Here is a 23,528-nt window from a genome sequence, read left to right on the forward strand (position 1 = left end):
ATCGACCGGTTTATTGAGGAGAGGTGTGCTATGACTTTTATAAGAGATCGGGTGTAAGATGTTCGTCTGGCGGGCGAAAAATTTGCCGAAAAATGTCCCATAGACTTAACAAAATCTTATCTTTGGCTCTGAAGGTCATAGAGCCTTGGATTTGGGCTCTTTTGATTTGTCCTATCAAGCAGCCAATAAGTAGTGACATAACAACTTCATAGCCACGCCCTAGCAACCAGTTACAGGCCCCTAGCAACCACTGAACAACATTTACAAGCCATATCTCAGCAACAAAACATTGTAAAAACACAGAGTTGGGCATTTTTTGACGCAGACTTGCAAATACTCTATATATATTACCCCATAAACTGTATAAACAAACCTTAGCAACCATTTGGAGTACCCCAGCAACCGTACAAACACATGAATGAGCTATATCTCAGCACCAGAACATCGTATAGACATGGGGGTGTGCTTGTTTGATTCGGTTGGGAAACCAGTCTGTAAATATCATCATGGTAACTGTGTATTCACACCCTAGCAACCATTTAGAGCCAACTAGCAACCATATTGCAACATATAGAAGCCATATTTCAGCTCCACAACATCGTACAGACATGGTTGTTGGCTCGTATGCAATCATGTACAACACCCTAGCAACCGAGTGGCGAGTTTTGCCACTGCAAGCACCACTTCACATTTTCTTCAGGAAATGTACATTCTAGTTAGTGGTGCTTTTCAAAGCACCACTATTGTTATTGCTCATACTTATTATTCTTCTTCTTCTTATTATTCCGGACAAAAGTTTGGCGCGTAACTTGCCCCGCACCGTTTGTCACAGACCCATGAGTGAGGCATCAAATCGACCGGCTCATTGAGGAGAGGTGTGCTATGACTTTTCTAAGCGATCGGGTGTACGATGTTCGCACAGCGGACGAAAAAGCGGCCAAAAAAGTCCCATTGACTTTGCATGGGGAGTTCTAAAAACATTTGAATCCCAACTGCCGTTTTCACACACACCACTCCAAAGGGCCTGACACCCCTGCGTTTCTCTCCCTCTCTCTCTCCCTCAGAGGATTTATATTATCAAGCAGCCAATAAGTAATGGCCTAAAATCTTCATAGCCACACCCTAGCAACCAGTTACAGCACCCTAGCAACCACTCTGAGCTCCCTAGCAACCACCCTAAACCAATAAATAATATAAAAACATTTTTTTTTACATTTTTTAAAGCAATATCACACTCGTAGCCTTGCGATATTGCTCCATGCTTGTGCCTATTCGGCCATAGGCACGAGGCCGCAGGCCGAGTGCCGTACTGAAGGAACTCGTTATTAAAGATTTTAAGAACTCTATAAAAACTCCATAGTAACCATATTTGACAACTACCAACCACCTAGTAACACCATAGCAACTACCAAAAATACCTTAGCAACCACCCTGAACACCCTAGCAACGTCTAGAAATGCTCTAGTAACCACCAAAAAACTCTAGCAACCACCCAGAACACCCTAGCAACTGCCTAGCAACCACCCAGAACACCTAGCAACTGCCTAGTAACCACCCAGAACACCCTAGCAACTGCCTAGCAATGCCCTAGCATCCACCCAGAACACCATAGCAACTGCCTAGCAACACCATAGCAACCACCTAGCAATGCCCTAGCAACCACCAAGAATACCATAGCAACTGCCTAGCAACCACCAAGAATATCCTAGCAACTGCCTAGCAACTGCCTAGCAACCACCAATTCGGTTGGGAAACCAGTCTGCAAATATCATCATGGTAACTGTGTATTCACACCCTAGCAACCATTTAGAGCCAACTAGCAACCATATTGCAACATATAGAAGCCATATTTCAGCTCCACAACATCGTACAGACATGGTTGTTGGCTCGTATGCAATCATGTACAACACCCTAGCAACCGAGTGGCGAGTTTTGCCACTGCAAGCACCACTTCACATTTTCTTCAGGAAATGTACATTCTAGTTAGTGGTGCTTTTCAAAGCACCACTATTGTTATTGCTCATACTTATTAAGTTGGCTTGAGAAAGCCAACATATTGAAATCCTATTTAAACTTATTATTATTATTCTTCTTACTAAAACTGTTGACTCAAACTCGCCCTAGAGCTTTAACTCTACATACTTCAAACTCGGCTCAGACACTCAAACTGATCTGCAGCTATATGCTATATCTTTTCAGACTGATCGGACTTACGGTTTTCCTACAAATGACGATCAAAACTCGGAAAAACTCCCATTGACTTAACATTGGGCATTCTAAAAAAATTCAAACTCACCAACCGACAAAAATTTTAATCTAAATCCCTTGAAAACTAATTCAAACTGCCATTCTATATATATTAGCCAATGAAACTCATTTAAACTAATAAACTCTAATCTCATACACTTATAAACTAATTAACTTAAATTTAATAACTAATTAACTAATAAACTCATGAATTCATAGACTTATGAACTCTTAAACTCATAAATTAATAAACTCTGAACTCTAAACTCATTTAAACTTATAAACTCTAAACTCAAAAACTTGTACACTTATAAACTCTAAACTCATAAACTCAGAGTGTGTGTGTGTGTGTGTGTGTGTGTGTGTGTGTGTATCTATCTACCGCTCTGAATATCATAGCAACCACCCAGAACACCCTAGCAACCACCTAGCAACCACCCAGAACACCCTAGCAACCACCCAAAAGACCCTAGCAACCACCCAAAAGACCCTAGCAACCACCCAAAATATCCTAGCAACCACCCAGAACACCCTAGCAACCACCTAGCAACCACCCAAAAGACCCTAGCAACCACCCAAAATACCCTAACAACACCATAGCAACCACACAAAACATCCTAGTAACCACCCATAACACCCTAGCAACCGCCTAGCAACCACCCAGAACACCCTAGCAACCACCCAAAACACCCTAGCAACCACCAAAAATACCCTAGCAACACCATAGCAACCACACAAAACATCCTAGTAACCACCCATAACACCCTAGCAACCGCCTAGCAACCACCCAGAACACCCTAGCAACCACCCAAAACACCCTAGCAACCACCCAAAATATCCTAGCAACCGCCTAGCAACCACCCAGAATACCTTAGCAACCACCCAAAACACCCTAGCAACCACCCAGAACACCCTAGCAACCGCCTAGCAACCACCCAGAATACCATAGCAACCACCCAAAAGACCCTAGCAACCGCCTAGCAACCACCCAGAATACCCTAGCAACCACCCAAATCACCCTAGCAACCACCCAGAACACCCTAGCAACCGCCTAGCAACCACCCAAAAGACCCTAGCAACCGCCTAGCAACCACCCAAAACACCCTAGCAACCACCCAGAACACCCTAGCAACCGCCTAGCAACCACCCAGAATACCCTAGCAACCACCCAAAAGACCCTAGCAACCACCCAAAATACCCTAGCAACCACCTAGCAACCACCCAGAATATCCTAGCAACCACCCAAAACACCCTAGCAACCACCCAAAAGACCCTAGCAACCACCTAGCAACCACCCAGAATATCCTAGCAACCACCCAAAACACCCTAGCAACCACCCAAAAGACCCTAGCAACCGCCTAGCAACCACCCAAAAGACCCTAGCAACCACCCTGAATACCCTAGCAACCGCCTAGCAACCACCCAAAAGACCATAGCAACCACCCAAAATACCCTAGCAACCACCCAGAATACCCTAGCAACCACCCAAAATACCCTAGCAACCACCTAGCAACCACCCAAAAGACCCTAGCAACCACCCTAAATATCCTAGCAACCGCATAGCAACCACCCAGAATACCCTAGCAACCACCCAAAACACCCTAGCAACCACCCAGAACACCCTAGCAACCGCCTAGCAACCACCCAAAAGACCCTAGCAACCACCCAAAATATCCTAGCAACCACCCAGAATACCCTAGCAACCACCCAAAACACCCTAGCAACCACCCATAACACCCTAGCAACCACCCAAAAGACCCTAGCAACCACCCAGGACACCCTAGCAACCACCTAGCAACCAACCAGAACACCCTAGCAATTGCCCAAAACACCCTAGAAACACCATAGCGACCACCCATAACATCCTAGCAACCGCCTATCAAAAAACTTTACGGTCCAAACTTTCTCAAGCCAACTTAAAGTTTGTCTCGACGAACTTTCGCATCTAGTTATTCTTCTTCTTATTATTATTCCGGACAAAAGTTTGGCGCGTAACTTGCCCCGCACCGTTTGTCACAGACCCATGAGTGAGGCATCAAATCGACCGGCTCATTGAGGAGAGGTGTGCTATGACTTTTCTAAGCGATCGGGTGTACGATGTTCGCACAGCGGACGAAAAAGCGGCCAAAAAAGTCCCATTGACTTTGCATGGGGAGTTCTAAAAACATTTGAATCCCAACTGCCGTTTACACACACACCACTCCAAAGGGCCTGACACCCCTGCGTTTCTCTCCCTCTCTCTCTCCCTCAGAGGATTTATATTATCAAGCAGCCAATAAGTAATGGCCTAAAATCTTCATAGCCACACCCTAGCAACCAGTTACAGCACCCTAGCAACCACTCTGAGCTCCCTAGCAACCACCCTAAACCAATAAATAATATAAAAACATTTTTTTTTACATTTTTTAAAGCAATATCACACTCGTAGCCTTGCGATATTGCTCCATGCTTGTGCCTATTCGGCCATAGGCACGAGGCCGCAGGCCGAGTGCCGTACTGAAGGAACTCGTTATTAAAGATTTTAAGAACTCTATAAAAACTCCATAGTAACCATATTTGACAACTACCAACCACCTAGTAACACCATAGCAACTACCAAAAATACCTTAGCAACCACCCTGAACACCCTAGCAACGTCTAGAAATGCTCTAGTAACCACCAAAAAACTCTAGCAACCACCCAGAACACCCTAGCAACTGCCTAGCAACCACCCAGAACACCTAGCAACTGCCTAGTAACCACCCAGAACACCCTAGCAACTGCCTAGCAATGCCCTAGCATCCACCCAGAACACCATAGCAACTGCCTAGCAACACCATAGCAACCACCTAGCAATGCCCTAGCAACCACCAAGAATACCATAGCAACTGCCTAGCAACCACCAAGAATATCCTAGCAACTGCCTAGCAACTGCCTAGCAACCACCCAGAACACCTTAGCAACTGCCTAGCAACACCATAGCAACCACCCAGAAAACCCTAGCAACCACCACCTGGCAACAGCATCTTGCTAAAAACATGCTAGCAACATACTAATCATGCTAGCAACAAGCTAGCAACATGCTAATAATGCTAGCATTATGCTACCAACATGCTAATCAAGCTAGCATCATGCTAGCAACATGCTAATCAAGCTATCATAATGCTAGCAAAATGCTAATCAAGCTAGCATCATGCTAGCAACATGCTAATCAAGCTAGCATTATGCTAGCAACATGCTAATCATGTTAGCGTCTAGCTAAAAACATGCTAGCAACATGCTAATCATGCTAGCATCAAGCTACCAACATGCTAATCAAGCTAGCATAATGCTAGCAACATGCTAATCAAGCTAGCATCATGCTAGCAACATGCTAATCAAGCTAGCAACATGCTAGGAAAATGCTAATCAAGCTAGCATTATGCTAGAAACATGCTAATCATGTTAGCGTCTAGCTAAAACCATGCTAATCATGCTAGCATCAAGCTACCAACATGCAAATCAAGCTAGCATCATGCTAACATAATGCTAATCAAGCTAGCATCATGCTAAAATAATGCTAATCAAGCTAGCATCATGCTACCAATATGCTAATTAAGCTAGCATCATGCTAACAAAATGCTATTCAAGCTAGCATTATGCTAACAACATGTTAATCAAGCTAGCATAATGCTAGCAACATGCTAATCATGTTAGCATCTGGCTAAAAACATGCTAGCAAAATGCTAATCATGCTAACATCTTGTTAAAAGCATGCTAGCAACATGCTAATCATGCTAGCATCATGCTACCAACATGCTAATCATGTTAACAACATGCTAATCAAGCTAGCATCATGCTAGCAACATGCTAATCAAGCTAGCAACATGCTAATCAAGCTAGCATCATGCTATCAACATGCTAATCAAGCTAGCATAATGCTGGCAACATGCTAATCAAGCTAGCATCATGCTAGCAACATGCTAATCAAGCTAGCATAATGTTAGCAACATGCTAATCATGTTAGCATCTAGCTAAAAACATGCTAGCAACATGCTAATCATGCTAGCATCAAGCTACCAACATGCTAATCAAGCTAGCAACATGCTAATAATGCTAGCATTATGCTACCAACATGCTAATCAAGCTAGCATCATGCTATCAACATGCTAATCAAGCTAGCATAATGCTAGCATCATGCTAGAAACATGCTAATCATGTTAGCATCTAGTTAAAAACCTGCTAGCAACATGCTTATAATGCTAGCATCAAGCTACCAACATGCTAATCAAGCTAGCATAATGCTAGCAACATGCTAATCAAGCTAGCATCATGCTAGCAACATGCTAATCAAGCTAGCATCATGCTAGGAAAATGCTAATCAAGCTAGCATTATGCTAGAAACATGCTAATCATGTTAGCGTCTAGCTAAAACCATGCTAATCATGCTAGCATCAAGCTACCAACATGCTAATCAAGCTAGCATCATGCTAACATAATGCTAATCAAGCTAGCATTATGCTAAAATAATGCTAATCAAGCTAGCATCATGCTACCAATATGCTAATTAAGCTAGCATCATGCTAACAAAATGCTATTCAAGCTAGCATTATGCTAACAACATGTTAATCAAGCTAGCATAATGCTAGCAACATGCTAATCATGTTAGCATCTGGCTAAAAACATGCTAGCAAAATGCTAATCATGCTAACATCTTGTTAAAAGCATGCTAGCAACATGCTAATCATGCTAGCATCATGCTACCAACATGCTAATCATGTTAACAACATGCTAATCATGCTAGCATCATTTTAACAACATGTTAATCATAGTAAATCATGCTGGATTGTGGTAAATCGTAGTAAATCATCTTAGAAACATGGTAAATCGTGGTAAATAATGCTAAAACGTGGTATATCATGGTTTACCACACTCTAGCAACCGAGTGGCGAGTTTTGCCACTGCAAGCACCACTTCACATTTTCTCCAGGAAATGTACATTCTAGTTAGTGGTGCTTTTCAAAGCACCACTATTGTTATTGCTCATACTTATTATTCTTCTTCTTCTTATTATTCCGGACAAAAGTTTGGCGCGTAACTTGCCCCGCACCGTTTGTCACAGACCCATGAGTGAGGCATCAAATCGACCGGCTCATTGAGGAGAGGTGTGCTATGACTTTTCTAAGCGATCGGGTGTACGATGTTCGCACAGCGGACGAAAAAGCGGCCAAAAAAGTCCCATTGACTTTGCATGGGGAGTTCTAAAAACATTTGAATCCCAACTGCCGTTTTCACACACACCACTCCAAAGGGCCTGACACCCCTGCGTTTCTCTCCCTCTCTCTCTCCCTCAGAGGATTTATATTATCAAGCAGCCAATAAGTAATGGCCTAAAATCTTCATAGCCACACCCTAGCAACCAGTTACAGCACCCTAGCAACCACTCTGAGCTCCCTAGCAACCACCCTAAACCAATAAATAATATAAAAACATTTTTTTAACATTTTTTAAAGCAATATCACACTCGTAGCCTTGCGATATTGCTCCATGCTTGTGCCTATTCGGCCATAGGCACGAGGCCGCAGGCCGAGTGCCGTACTGAAGGAACTCGTTATTAAAGATTTTAAGAACTCTATAAAAACTCCATAGTAACCATATTTGACAACTACCAACCACCTAGTAACACCATAGCAACTACCAAAAATACCTTAGCAACCACCCTGAACACCCTAGCAACGTCTAGAAATGCTCTAGTAACCACCAAAAAACTCTAGCAACCACCCAGAACACCCTAGCAACTGCCTAGCAACCACCCAGAACACCTAGCAACTGCCTAGTAACCACCCAGAACACCCTAGCAACTGCCTAGCAATGCCCTAGCATCCACCCAGAATACCATAGCAACTGCCTAGCAACACCATAGCAACCACCTAGCAATGCCCTAGCAACCACCAAGAATACCCTAGCAACTGCCTAGCAAACCACCAAGAATACCCTAGCAACTGCCTAGCAACCACCCAGAACACCTTAGCAACTGCCTAGCAACACCATAGCAACCACCCAGAAAACCCTAGCAACCACCACCTGGCAACAGCATCTCGCTAAAAACATGCTAGCAACATACTAATCATGCTAGCAACAAGCTAGCAACATGCTAATAATGCTAGCATTATGCTACCAACATGCTAATCAAGCTAGCATCATGCTAGCAACATGCTAATCAAGCTATCATAATGCTAGCAAAATGCTAATCAAGCTAGCATAATGCTAGCAACATGCTAATCAAGCTAGCATTATGCTAGCAACATGTTAATCATGTTAGCGTCTAGCTAAAAACATGCTAGCAACATGCTAATCATGCTAGCATCAAGCTACCAACATGCTAATCAAGCTAGCATAATGCTAGCAACATGCTAATCAAGCTAGCATCATGCTAGCAACATGCTAATCAAGCTAGCATCATGCTAGGAAAATGCTAATCAAGCTAGCATTATGCTAGAAACATGCTAATCATGTTAGCGTCTAGCTAAAAACATGCTAATCATGCTAGCATCAAGCTACCAACATGCTAATCAAGCTAGCATCATGCTAACATAATGCTAATCAAGCTAGCATCATGCTACCAATATGCTAATTAAGCTAGCATCATGCTAGCAAAATGCTATTCAAGCTAGCATTATGCTAACAACATGTTAATCAAGCTAGCATAATGCTAGCAACATGCTAATCATGTTAGCATCTGGCTAAAAACATGCTAGCAAAATGCTAATCATGCTAACATCTTGTTAAAAGCATGCTAGCAACATGCTAATAATGCTAGCATCATGCTACCAACATGCTAATCATGTTAACAACATGCTAATCATGCTAGCATCATTTTAACAACATGTTAATCATAGTAAATCATGCTGGATTGTGGTAAATCGTAGTAAATCATCTTAGAAACATGGTAAATCGTGGTAAATAATGCTAAAACGTGGTATATCATGGTTTACCACACCGCGAGTTTTGCCACTGCAAGCACCACTTCACATTTTCTCCAGGAAATGTACATTCTAGTGTTGTGATTACTATTCACCTAGACAAAACTTCGGCACGTAACTCGCCCCACACCGTTTGTCACAGACCCATGAATGAGGTGTCAAATCGACCGGTTTATTGAGGAGAGGTGTGCTATGACTTTTATAAGAGATCGGGTGTAAGATGTTCGTCTGGCGGGCGAAAAATTTGCCGAAAAATGTCCCATAGACTTAACATTGGCACAAAATTTGCAAAATCTTATCTTTGGCTCTGAAGGTCATAGAGCCTTGGATTTGGGCTCTTTTGATTTGTCCTATCAAGCAGCCAATAAGTAGTGACATAACAACTTCATAGCCACGCCCTAGCAACCAGTTACAGGCCCCTAGCAACCACTGAACAACATTTACAAGCCATATCTCAGCAACAAAACATTGTAAAAACACAGAGTTGGGCATTTTTTGACGCAGACTTGCAAATACTCTATATATATTACCCCATAAACTGTATAAACAAACCTTAGCAACCATTTGGAGTACCCCAGCAACCGTACAAACACATGAATGAGCTATATCTCAGCACCAGAACATCGTATAGACATGGGGGTGTGCTTGTTTGATTCGGTTGGGAAACCAGTCTGTAAATATCATCATGGTAACTGTGTATTCACACCCTAGCAACCATTTAGAGCCAACTAGCAACCAAATTGCAACATATAGAAGCCATATTTCAGCTCCACAACATCGTACAGACATGGTTGTTGGCTCGTATGCAATCATGTACAACACCCTAGCAACCGAGTGGCGAGTTTTGCCACTGCAAGCACCACTTCACATTTTCTTCAGGAAATGTACATTCTAGTGTTGTGATTACTATTCACCTAGACAAAACTTTGGCGCGTAACTCGCCCCACACCGTTTGTCGCAGACCCCTGAATGAGGTGTCAAATCGATCGGTTTATTGAGGAGAGGTGTGCTATGACTTTTATAAGTGATCGGGTGTACGATGTTCGTCTGGCAGGCGAAAAATTTGCCGAAAAATGTCCCATAGACTTAACATAGGCACAAAATTTGCAAAATCATATCTTTGGCTCAGAAGGTCATAGAGCCTTGGGGTTGGGCTCTTTTGATTCATCCTATCAAGCAGCCAATAAGTAGTGACATATTGCAACATATAGAAGCCATATTTCAGCTCCACAACATCGTACAGACATGGTTGTTGGCTCGTATGCAATCATGTACAACACCGTAGCAACCGAGTGGCGAATTTTGCCACTGCAAGCACCACTTCACATTTTCTTCAGGAAATGTACATTCTAGTTAGTGGTGCTTTTCAAAGCACCACTATTGTTATTGCTCATACTTATTATTCTTCTTCTTCTTATTATTCCGGACAAAAGTTTGGCGCGTAACTTGCCCCGCACCGTTTGTCACAGACCCATGAGTGAGGCATCAAATCGACCGGCTCATTGAGGAGAGGTGTGCTATGACTTTTCTAAGCGATCGGGTGTACGATGTTCGCACAGCGGACGAAAAAGCGGCCAAAAAAGTCCCATTGACTTTGCATGGGGAGTTCTAAAAACATTTGAATCCCAACTGCCGTTTTCACACACACCACTCCAAAGGGCCTGACACCCCTGCGTTTCTCTCCCTCTCTCTCTCCCTCAGAGGATTTATATTATCAAGCAGCCAATAAGTAATGGCCTAAAATCTTCATAGCCACACCCTAGCAACCAGTTACAGCACCCTAGCAACCACTCTGAGCTCCCTAGCAACCACCCTAAACCAATAAATAATATAAAAACATTTTTTTTACATTTTTTAAAGCAATATCACACTCGTAGCCTTGCGATATTGCTCCATGCTTGTGCCTATTCGGCCATAGGCACGAGGCCGCAGGCCGAGTGCCGTACTGAAGGAACTCGTTATTAAAGATTTTAAGAACTCTATAAAAACTCCATAGTAACCATATTTGACAACTACCAACCACCTAGTAACACCATAGCAACTACCAAAAATACCTTAGCAACCACCCTGAACACCCTAGCAACGTCTAGAAATGCTCTAGTAACCACCAAAAAACTCTAGCAACCACCCAGAACACCCTAGCAACTGCCTAGCAACCACCCAGAACACCTAGCAACTGCCTAGTAACCACCCAGAACACCCTAGCAACTGCCTAGCAATGCCCTAGCATCCACCCAGAATACCATAGCAACTGCCTAGCAACACCATAGCAACCACCTAGCAATGCCCTAGCAACCACCAAGAATACCCTAGCAACTGCCTAGCAAACCACCAAGAATACCCTAGCAACTGCCTAGCAACCACCCAGAACACCTTAGCAACTGCCTAGCAACACCATAGCAACCACCCAGAAAACCCTAGCAACCACCACCTGGCAACAGCATCTCGCTAAAAACATGCTAGCAACATATTAATCATGCTAGCAACAAGCTAGCAACATGCTAATAATGCTAGCATTATGCTACCAACATGCTAATCAAGCTAGCATCATGCTAGCAACATGCTAATCAAGCTATCATAATGCTAGCAAAATGCTAATCAAGCTAGCATCATGCTAGCAACATGCTAATCAAGCTAGCATTATGCTAGCAACATGTTAATCATGTTAGCGTCTAGCTAAAAACATGCTAGCAACATGCTAATCATGCTAGCATCAAGCTACCAACATGCTAATCAAGCTAGCATAATGCTAGCAACATGCTAATCAAGCTAGCATCATGCTAGCAACATGCTAATCAAGCTAGCATCATGCTAGGAAAATGCTAATCAAGCTAGCATTATGCTAGAAACATGCTAATCATGTTAGCGTCTAGCTAAAAACATGCTAATCATGCTAGCATCAAGCTACCAACATGCTAATCAAGCTAGCATCATGCTAACATAATGCTAATCAAGCTAGCATCATGCTACCAATATGCTAATTAAGCTAGCATCATGCTAGCAAAATGCTATTCAAGCTAGCATTATGCTAACAACATGTTAATCAAGCTAGCATAATGCTAGCAACATGCTAATCATGTTAGCATCTGGCTAAAAACATGCTAGCAAAATGCTAATCATGCTAACATCTTGTTAAAAGCATGCTAGCAACATGCTAATAATGCTAGCATCATGCTACCAACATGCTAATCATGTTAACAACATGCTAATCATGCTAGCATCATTTTAACAACATGTTAATCATAGTAAATCATGCTGGATTGTGGTAAATCGTAGTAAATCATCTTAGAAACATGGTAAATCGTGGTAAATAATGCTAAAACGTGGTATATCATGGTTTACCACACCGCGAGTTTTGCCACTGCAAGCACCACTTCACATTTTCTCCAGGAAATGTACATTCTAGTGTTGTGATTACTATTCACCTAGACAAAACTTCGGCACGTAACTCGCCCCACACCGTTTGTCACAGACCCATGAATGAGGTGTCAAATCGACCGGTTTATTGAGGAGAGGTGTGCTATGACTTTTATAAGAGATCGGGTGTAAGATGTTCGTCTGGCGGGCGAAAAATTTGCCGAAAAATGTCCCATAGACTTAACATTGGCACAAAATTTGCAAAATCTTATCTTTGGCTCTGAAGGTCATAGAGCCTTGGATTTGGGCTCTTTTGATTTGTCCTATCAAGCAGCCAATAAGTAGTGACATATTGCAACATATAGAAGCCATATTTCAGCTCCACAACATCGTACAGACATGGTTGTTGGCTCGTATGCAATCATGTACAACACCGTAGCAACCGAGTGGCGAATTTTGCCACTGCAAGCACCACTTCACATTTTCTTCAGGAAATGTACATTCTAGTTATTAGTGGTGCTTTTCAAAGCACCACTATTGTTATTGCTCATACTTATTATTCTTCTTCTTATTATTATTCCGGACAAAAGTTTGGCGCGTAACTTGCCCCGCACCGTTTGTCACAGACCCATGAGTGAGGCATCAAATCGACCGGCTCATTGAGGAGAGGTGTGCTATGACTTTTCTAAGCGATCGGGTGTACGATGTTCGCACAGCGGACGAAAAAGCGGCCAAAAAAGTCCCATTGACTTTGCATGGGGAGTTCTAAAAACATTTGAATCCCAACTGCCGTTTTCACACACACCACTCCAAAGGGCCTGACACCCCTGCGTTTCTCTCCCTCTCTCTCTCCCTCAGAGGATTTATATTATCAAGCAGCCAATAAGTAATGGCCTAAAATCTTCATAGCCACACCCTAGCAACCAGTTACAGCACCCTAGCAACCACTCTGAGCTCCCTAGCAACCACCCTAAACCAATAAATAATATAAAAACATTTTTTTTACATTTTTTAAAGCAATATCACACTCGTAGCCTTGCGATATTGCTCCATGCTTGTGCCTATTCGGCCATAGGCACGAGGCCGCAGGCCGAGTGCCGTACTGAAGGAACTCGTTATTAAAGATTTTAAGAACTCTATAAAAACTCCATAGTAACCATATTTGACAACTACCAACCACCTAGTAACACCATAGCAACTACCAAAAATACCTTAGCAACCACCCTGAACACCCTAGCAACGTCTAGAAATGCTCTAGTAACCACCAAAAAACTCTAGCAACCACCCAGAACACCCTAGCAACTGCCTAGCAACCACCCAGAACACCTAGCAACTGCCTAGTAACCACCCAGAACACCCTAGCAACTGCCTAGCAATGCCCTAGCATCCACCCAGAATACCATAGCAACTGCCTAGCAACACCATAGCAACCACCTAGCAATGCCCTAGCAACCACCAAGAATACCCTAGCAACTGCCTAGCAAACCACCAAGAATACCCTAGCAACTGCCTAGCAACCACCCAGAACACCTTAGCAACTGCCTAGCAACACCATAGCAACCACCCAGAAAACCCTAGCAACCACCACCTGGCAACAGCATCTCGCTAAAAACATGCTAGCAACATACTAATCATGCTAGCAACAAGCTAGCAACATGCTAATAATGCTAGCATTATGCTACCAACATGCTAATCAAGCTAGCATCATGCTAGCAACATGCTAATCAAGCTATCATAATGCTAGCAAAATGCTAATCAAGCTAGCATCATGCTAGCAACATGCTAATCAAGCTAGCATTATGCTAGCAACATGTTAATCATGTTAGCGTCTAGCTAAAAACATGCTAGCAACATGCTAATCATGCTAGCATCAAGCTACCAACATGCTAATCAAGCTAGCATAATGCTAGCAACATGCTAATCAAGCTAGCATCATGCTAGCAACATGCTAATCAAGCTAGCATCATGCTAGGAAAATGCTAATCAGGCTAGCATTATGCTAGAAACATGCTAATCATGTTAGCGTCTAGCTAAAAACATGCTAATCATGCTAGCATCAAGCTACCAACATGCTAATCAAGCTAGCATCATGCTAACATAATGCTAATCAAGCTAGCATCATGCTACCAATATGCTAATTAAGCTAGCATCATGCTAGCAAAATGCTATTCAAGCTAGCATTATGCTAACAACATGTTAATCAAGCTAGCATAATGCTAGCAACATGCTAATCATGTTAGCATCTGGCTAAAAACATGCTAGCAAAATGCTAATCATGCTAACATCTTGTTAAAAGCATGCTAGCAACATGCTAATAATGCTAGCATCATGCTACCAACATGCTAATCATGTTAACAACATGCTAATGTAAATGTAAATGTAAATGTAAAATGTAAATGCTAATCATGCTAGCATCATTTTAACAACATGTTAATCATAGTAAATCATGCTGGATTGTGGTAAATCGTAGTAAATCAGCTTAGAAACATGGTAAATCGTGGTAAATAATGCTAAAACGTGGTATATCATGGTTTACCACACCGCGAGTTTTGCCACTGCAAGCACCACTTCACATTTTCTCCAGGAAATGTACATTCTAGTTATTATTATTATTCTGGACAAAATTTGGCGCGTAACTCGCCCCGCACCGTTTGTCTCAGAGCCATGAATGAGGTGTCAAATCGACCGGCTCATTAAGGAGAGGTGTGCTATGACTTTTATAAGCGATCGGGGGTGCGGTGTTCGCCCCAGGGGCGAAAAAGCGGCCAGAAAAGTCCCATTGACTTAACATTGCAACGAACTTTGACCACTCGTAGCTCTGAGGGAGGATTTCGGATAAACGTGTGATTTGCCACATTTGAAGAGGCTGACAGGCTCTGTAAGAACATACCTCACAATGGGGTAAAAGTTGCACCCCTGGGGGGCAGGAGCGTCCCAAAGTTGCCCCATTTACTTACAATGGTGTAGGACGGCCCATGAAATGGGCCGTCCTACACATCGCATAGGGATTTTGTATTGAACGATCACAGTGTCAGAGAGACAAGGGGGCGGGCTCATTTTACTCAGATGACCAATCAGTCTCTAAGGATCATTGTGAAGCTATCAAGCCACACCCTAGCAACCATTTAGAGCACCTTAGCAACAAGTCCCATAGACTTCCATTGAAAGAGATCAAAGGGATATTTCTGGACTGAATTGTCATAGAAACATGGGGGTGGTCTCAGTTGACTCGGGGCAGCAAACAGCCAATCATGAATCACCTCAACACTTCCTAGCCACTCCCTAGCAACCAAAGCGAGAACCTTAGCAACCAAAATCCAAAGAGGGATATCTTCCATTCTGAATGTCACAGAGGCATGGGAGTTGGTTTATATCATTCATACTGACAAGAAGCCTTTGGAGATTCATGATTGGCCACTGACAAGCCACTCCCTAGCAACCAAACAGAGTACCCTAGCAACCAAAATCCAAAGAGGGATATCTTCCATTCTGAATGTCACAGAGGCATGGGAGTTGGTTTATATCATTCATACTGACAAGTTTTTGGAGATTCATTATTGGCAGCTGCCAAACCACTCCATAGCAACCAAACAGAGTACCCTAGCAACCAAAATCCAAAGAGGGATATCTTCCATTCTGAATGTCGTAGAGTCATGGGAGTTGGTTTATATCATTCATACTGACAAGCAGCCTTTGGAGTTTCATGATTGGCAGCTGCCAAGCCACTCCCTAGCAACCAAACAGAGTAACCTAGCAACCAAAATCCAAAGAGGGATATCTTCCATTCTGAATGTCACAGAGGCATGGGAGTTGGTTTATATCATTCATACTGACAAGAAGCCTTTGGAATTTCATCATTGGCAGCTGCCAAACCACTCCATAGCAACCAAACAGAGTACCCTAGCAACCAAAATCCAAAGAGGGATATCTTCCATTCTGAATGTCGCAGAGGCATGGGAGTTGGTTTATATCATTCATACTGACAAGCAGCCTTTGGAATTTCATGATTGGCAGCTGACAAGCCACTCCCTAGCAACCAAACAGAGTACCCTAGCAACCAAAATCCAAAGAGGGATATCTTCCATTCTGAATGTCACAGAGGCCTGGGAGTTGGTTTATATCATTCATACTGACAAGAAGTTTTTGGAGATTCATTATTGGCAGCTGCCAAACCACTCCATAGCAACCAAACAGAGTACCATAGCAACCAAAATCCAAAGAGGGATATCTTCCATTCTGAATGTCACAGAGGCATGGGTGTTGGTTTATATCATTCATACTGACAAGAAGCCTTTGGAGTTTCATGATTGGCAGCTGACAAGCCACTCCATAGCAACCAAACAGAGTACCCTAGCAACCAAAATCCAAAGAGGGATATCTTCCATTCTGAATGTCGCAGAGGCATGGGGGTTGTTTTAAATCATTCATAGTGACAACAAGCCTTTGGAGTTTATGATTGGCAGCTGACAAGCCACTCCCTAGCAACCAAAAAGGGTACCCTAGCAACCAAAATCCAAAGAGGGATATCTTCCATTGTGAATGTTGCAGAGGCATGGGAGTTGGTTTAAATCATTCATAGTGACAACAAGCCTTTGGAGTTTCATGATTGGCAGCTGACAAGCCACTCCATAGCAACCAAACAGAGTACCCTAGCAACCAAAATCCAAAGAGGGATTCCATTCTGAATGTCACACAGGCATGGGAGTTGGTTTCTATCATTCATATTGACAAGAAGCCTTTGGTGTTTCAATAACACCATAACTCCATAACACCCTAGCAACGCCCTAGCAACCACCCAGAATACCCTTGCAATCGCCTAGCAACACCATAACAACCACCCATAACACCCTAGCAACTGCCTAGCAACTACCTAGAAACCACCCAGAATACCCTAGCAACCGCCTAGCAACAGCATAACAACCACCCATAGCACCCTAGCAACTGCCTAGCAACGACCTAGCAACCACCCAGAATACCCTAGCAACCGCCTAGCAACACCATAACAACCACACATAACACCATAGCAACTGCCTAGCAATGCCCTAGCAACCACCCAGAATACCCTAGCAACCGCCTAGCAACAGCATAACAACCACCCATAGCACCCTAGCAACTGCCTAGCAATGACCTAGCAACCACCCAGAATACCCTAGCAACCGCCTAGCAACGCCATAACAACCACCCATAACACCATAGCAACTGCCTAGCAATGCCCTAGCAACCACCCAGAATACCCTAGCAACCATATTGCAACATATAGAAGCCATATTTCAGCTCCACAACGTCGTACAGACATGGTTGTTGGATCGTATGCAATCATGTACAACACCCTAGCAACCGAGTGGCAAGTTTTGCCACTGCAAGCACCACTTCACATTTTCTTCAGGAAATGTACATTCTAGTGTTGTGATTACTATTCACCTAGACAAAACTTCGGCGCGTAACTCGCCCCACACCGTTTGTCACAGACCCCTGAATGAGGTGTCAAATCGATCGGTTTATTGAGGAGAGGTGTGCTATGACTTTTATAAGTGATCGGGTGTACAATGTTCATCTGGCGGGGGAAAAATTTGCAGAAAAATGTCCCATAGACTTAACATAGGCACAAATTTAGCAAAATCATATCTTTGGCTCAGAAAGTCATAGAGCCTCGGGGTTGGGCTCTTTTGATTCATCCTATCAAGCAGCCAATAAGTAGTGTCCTAAACTCCATCAGGTGCCTTAATGGAGAAAAAAAAAACCTTGGGAGAACCCAGGCTCAGTCGGGGGCCAGTTCTCCTCTGGCATTGGATAGAGGCCGGATTGTAGTTTGAACTGTAGGATTATATGAATGCCTGGCTGAAGAGATGCGACTTTAATCTAGTTTTAAACTGGGAGAGCGAGTCTGAGCAACGAACAGTATCAGGAAGACTATTCCAGAGTTTTGGAGCCAAATGTGAAAATGCTCTCCCTCCTTTGGTGGTTCTGGATATCCTAGGTATGACCAAAAGCCTTGAATTTAGTGATCTTAAAGAGCGCGATGGATTATAGGGCGATAGAAGATCCGTTAAATAGACTGGAGCTAAGCCGTTTAGGGCTTTATAAGTCAGTAGCAATACCTTGTAATTAATACGGAACTTTATAGGTAACCAATGCAGTGATGATAAAATCGGTGTTATATGATCATATTTTCTTGATCTCGTAAGAACTCTAGCGGCGGCATTTTGGACTAACTGTAGCTTGTTTATTGAGGATGCAGGACAACCAGCTAATAAAGCATTACAGTAATCCAGTCTCGAGGTCATGAATGCATGAACTAACTTTTCTGCATCAGAAACTGATAGCATATTACGTAGCTTAGCAATGTTTCTAAGGTGGAAAAAGGCTGTTTTTGTAACATATGAAATATGATTTTCAAAAGACAGGTTGCAATCGAGTATAACACCCAGGTCTTTTACTGTTGAGGATAAAGTAACAGGACATCCTATGATGTTAAAGTTGTATTGTGCGAGGTTTTGTTGGCGGTTTTTTGAACCGATAAGTATTACCTCTGTCTTGTCTGGATTTAATAAAAGAAAATTACGCGTCATCCAATCTTTTATATCTTTAACACACTCTGTCAATTTGGAAAATGTAGCGTTTTCATCCGGCCGTGATGAAATATATATTTGAGTGTCATCAGCATAACAATGGAAACAAATTCCATGTTTCCTTATAATAATAATAATATAATATAATAATATGTAACTGTGTAACCACACCTTAGCAACCGTTTAAAGCTACCTAGCAACCATATTGCAACATATAGAAGCCATATTTCAGCTCCACAACATCGTACTGACATGGTTGTTGGCTCGTATGCAATCATGTACAACACCGTAGCAACCGAGTGGCGAATTTTGCCACTGCAAGCACCACTTCACATTTTCTCCAGGAAATGTACATTCTAGTTAGTGGTGCTTTTTCAAAGCAACACTAGTGTTATTGTCACTAAACTTATTATTATTCTTTTTATTATTCTGGACAAAGTTTGGCGCATAACTTGCCCCGCACCGTTTGTCTCAGACCCCTGAGTGAGGTGTCAAAGCGACCGGCTCATTGAGGAGAGGTGTGCTATGACTTTTCTAAGCCATCGGGTGTACGATGTTCGCACAGCGGGCGAAAAAGCGGCCAAAAAAGTCCCATTGACTTTACATGGGGAGTTCTAAAAACATTTGAATCCCAACTGCCGTTTTCACACACACCACTCCAAAGGGCCTGACACCCCTGCGTTTCTCTCCCTCTCTCTCTCCCTCAGAGGATTTATATTATCAAGCAGCCAATAAGTAATGGCCTAAAATCTTCATAGCCACACCCTAGCAACCAGTTACAGCACCCTAGCAACCACTCTGAGCTCCCTAGCAACCACCCTAAACCAATAAATAATATAAAAACATTTTTTTTTTACATTTTTTAAAGGAATATCGCACTCGTAGCCTTGCGATATTGCTCCATGCTTGTGCCTATTCGGCCGTACTGAAGGAACTCGTTATTAAAGATTTTAAGAACTCTATAAAAACTCCATAGTAACCATATTTGACAACTACCAACCACCTAGTAACACCATAGCAACTACCAAAAAATACCTTAGCAACCACCCTGAACACCCTAGCAACTGCCTAGCAACCACCCAGAACACCTAGCAACTGCCTAGTAACCACCCAAAACGCCTAGCAACCACCCAGAACACCCTAGCAACTGCCTAGCAACACCATAGCAACCACCTAGCAATGCCCTAGCAACCACCAAGAATACCCTAGCAACTGCCTAGCAACCACCAAGAATGCCCTAGCAACTGCCTAGCAACCACCCAGAACACCTTAGCAACTGCCTAGCAACACCATAGCAACCACCCAGAAAACCCTAGCAACCACCACCTGGCAACAGCATCTTGCTAAAAACATGCTAGCAACATACTAATCATGCTAGCATCATGCTAGCAACATGTTAATCAAGCTAGCATCATGCTAGCATCATGCTAATCAAGCTAGCAACATGCTAATAATGCTAGCATTATGCTACCAACATGCTAATCAAGCTAGCATCATGCTGGCAACATGCTAATCAAGCTATCATAATGCTAGCAAAATGCTAATCAAGCTAGCATAATGCTAGCATGCTAATCAAGCTAACATTATGCTAGCAACATGCTAATCATGTTAGCATCTAGCTAAAAACATGCTAGCAACATGCTAATCATGCTAGCATCAAGCTACCAACATGCTAATCAAGCTAGCATCATGCTAACATAATGCTAATCAAGCTAGCATAATGCTAGCAACATGCTAATCAAGCTAGCATTATGCTAGAAACATGCTAATCATGTTAGCATCTAGCTAAAAACATGCTAGCAAAATGCTAATCATGCTAACATCTTGTTAAAAGCATGCTAGCAACATGCTAATCATGCTAGCATCATGCTACCAACATGCTAATCATGTTCACAACATGCTAATCATGCTAGCATCATTTTAACAACATGTTAATCATAGTAAATCATGCTGGAATGTGGTAAATCGTAGTAAATCATCTTAGAAACATGGTAAATCGTGGTAAATAATGCTAAAACGTGGTATATCATGGTATCACAACATGTTAATTGTGTTAGCATCTGCCCAGTGGCGAGTTTTGCCACTGCAAGCACCACTTCACATTTTCTTCAGGAAATGTACATTCTAGTTATTGTTAATACTTATTATACACAAAGTTTGACGCGTAACTTGCCCCGCACCGTTTGTCACAGACCCCTGAGTGAGGTGTCAAATCGAGCGGCTCATTGAGGAGAGGTGTGCTATGACTTTTCTAAGCGATCGGGTGTACGATGTTCGCACAGCGGACGAAAAAGCGGCCAAAAAAGTCCCATTGACTTTACATGGGGAGTTCTAAAAACATTTGAATCCCAACTGCCGTTTTCACACACACCACTCCAAAGGGCCTGACACCCCTGCGTTTCTCTCCCTCTCTCTCTCCCTCAGAGGATTTATATTATCAAGCAGCCAATAAGTAATGGCCTAAAATCTTCATAGCCACACCCTAGCAACTAGTTACAGCACCCTAGCAACCACTCTGAGCTCCCTAGCAACCACCCTAAACCAATAAATAATATAAAAAATTTTTTTTTACATTTTTTAAAGCAATATCACACTCGTAGCCTTGCGAGATTGCTCCATGCTTGTGCCTATTCGGCCATAGGAACTCGTTATTAAAGATTTTAAGAACTCTATAAAAACTCCATAGTAACCATATTTGACAACTACCAACCACCTAGTAACACCATAGCAACTACCAAAAATACCTTAGCAACCACCCTGAACACCCTAGCAACGTCTAGAAATGCTCTAGTAACCACCAAAAAACTCTAGCAACCACCCAGAACACCCTAGCAACTGCCTAGCAACCACCAAGAACACCTAGCAACTGCCTAGAAACCACCCAGAACGCCTAGCAACCACCCAGAACACCCTAGCAACTGCCTAGCAACGCCCTAGCATCCACCCAGAATACCATAGCAACTGCCTAGCAATCACCTAGCAATGCCCTAGCAACCACCAAGAATATCCTAGCAACTGCCTAGCAACCACCAAGAATACCCTAGCAACTGCCTAGCAACACCATAGCAACCACCCAGAAAACCCTAGCAACCACCACCTGGCAACAGCATCTTGCTAAAAACATGCTAGCAACATACTAATCATGCTAGCATCATGCTAGCAACATGCTAATCAAGCTAGCAAAATGATAATAATGCTAGCATTATGCTACCAACATGCTAATCAAGCTAGCATCATGCTAGCAACATGCTAATCAAGCTAGCATCATGTTAGCAACATGCTAATCAAGCTAGCATAATGCTAGCAACATGCTAATCATGTTAGAATCTAGCTAAAAACATGCTAGCAACATGCTAATCATGCTAACATCAAGCTACCAACATGCTAATCAAGCTAGCATCATGCTAACATAATGCTAATCATGCTAGCATCATGCTACCAATATGCTAATTAAGCTAGCACAATGCTATTCAAGCTAGCATCATGCTAACAACATGTTAATCAAGCTAGCATAATGTTAGCAACATGCTAATCATGTTAGCATCTAAATAAAAACATGCTAGCAAAATGCTAATAATGCTAGCATCATGCTACCAACATGCTAATCATGTTAACAACATGCTAATCATGCTAGCATCATTTTAACAACATGTTAATCATAGTAAATCATGCTGGAATGTGGTAAATCGTAGTAAATCATCTTAGAAACATGGTAAATCGTGGTAAATAATGCTAAAATGTGGTATATCATGGTATCACAACATGTTAATTGTGTTAGCATCTGCCCAGTGGCGAGTTTTGCCACTGCAAGCGCCACTTCACATTTTCTTCAGGAAATGTACATTCTAGTTAAGTTGGCTTGAGAAAGCCAACTTACTGATATTGTACTGTGAAAAACTGTTCACTCAAACTCGTCCTAGAGCTTTAACTCTACATACTCCAAACTCGGCTCAGACACTCAAACTGATCTGAAGTTAGTTGCTATATCTTTTCAGACTGATCGGACTTACGGTTTTCCTACAAATGACGATCAAAACTCGGAAAAACTCCCATTGACTTAACATTGGGCATTCTAAAAAAATTCAAACTCACCAACCGACAAAAATTCAAATCTAAATCCCTTGAAGACTAAACCAAACTGCCGTTCTATATACTATATTAGCCAATGAGACTCATTTAAATGAATAAACTCTAAACTCATATACTTATAAACTAATTAACTTAAATTCAATAACTAATTAACTAATAAACTCATGAATTCATAGACTTATGAACTCTTAAACTCAAAAATTAATAAACTCTGAACTCTTAAACTCATTTAAACTTATAAACTCTAAACTCAAAAGCTCGTACACTTATAAACTCATCAATTTATACACTTAAAAACTCTAAATTCATAAACTCTGAGTGTGTG

General features: G+C 42.3%; 1 long non-coding RNA gene across 3 annotated transcripts in view; it reads right to left on the minus strand.

Moving 5' to 3' along the window:
- The window catches only part of LOC309499980, a 735,980-nt gene that overhangs the window by 710,720 nt on the left and 1,732 nt on the right, over positions 1-23,528 (minus strand). The gene's annotated exons all lie outside the window — the stretch shown is intronic.

Source organism: Leuciscus leuciscus (genome assembly GCF_965113295.1).
Source record: "Leuciscus leuciscus genome assembly, chromosome: 5".
Classification (NCBI taxonomy): domain Eukaryota; kingdom Metazoa; phylum Chordata; class Actinopteri; order Cypriniformes; family Leuciscidae; genus Leuciscus; species Leuciscus leuciscus.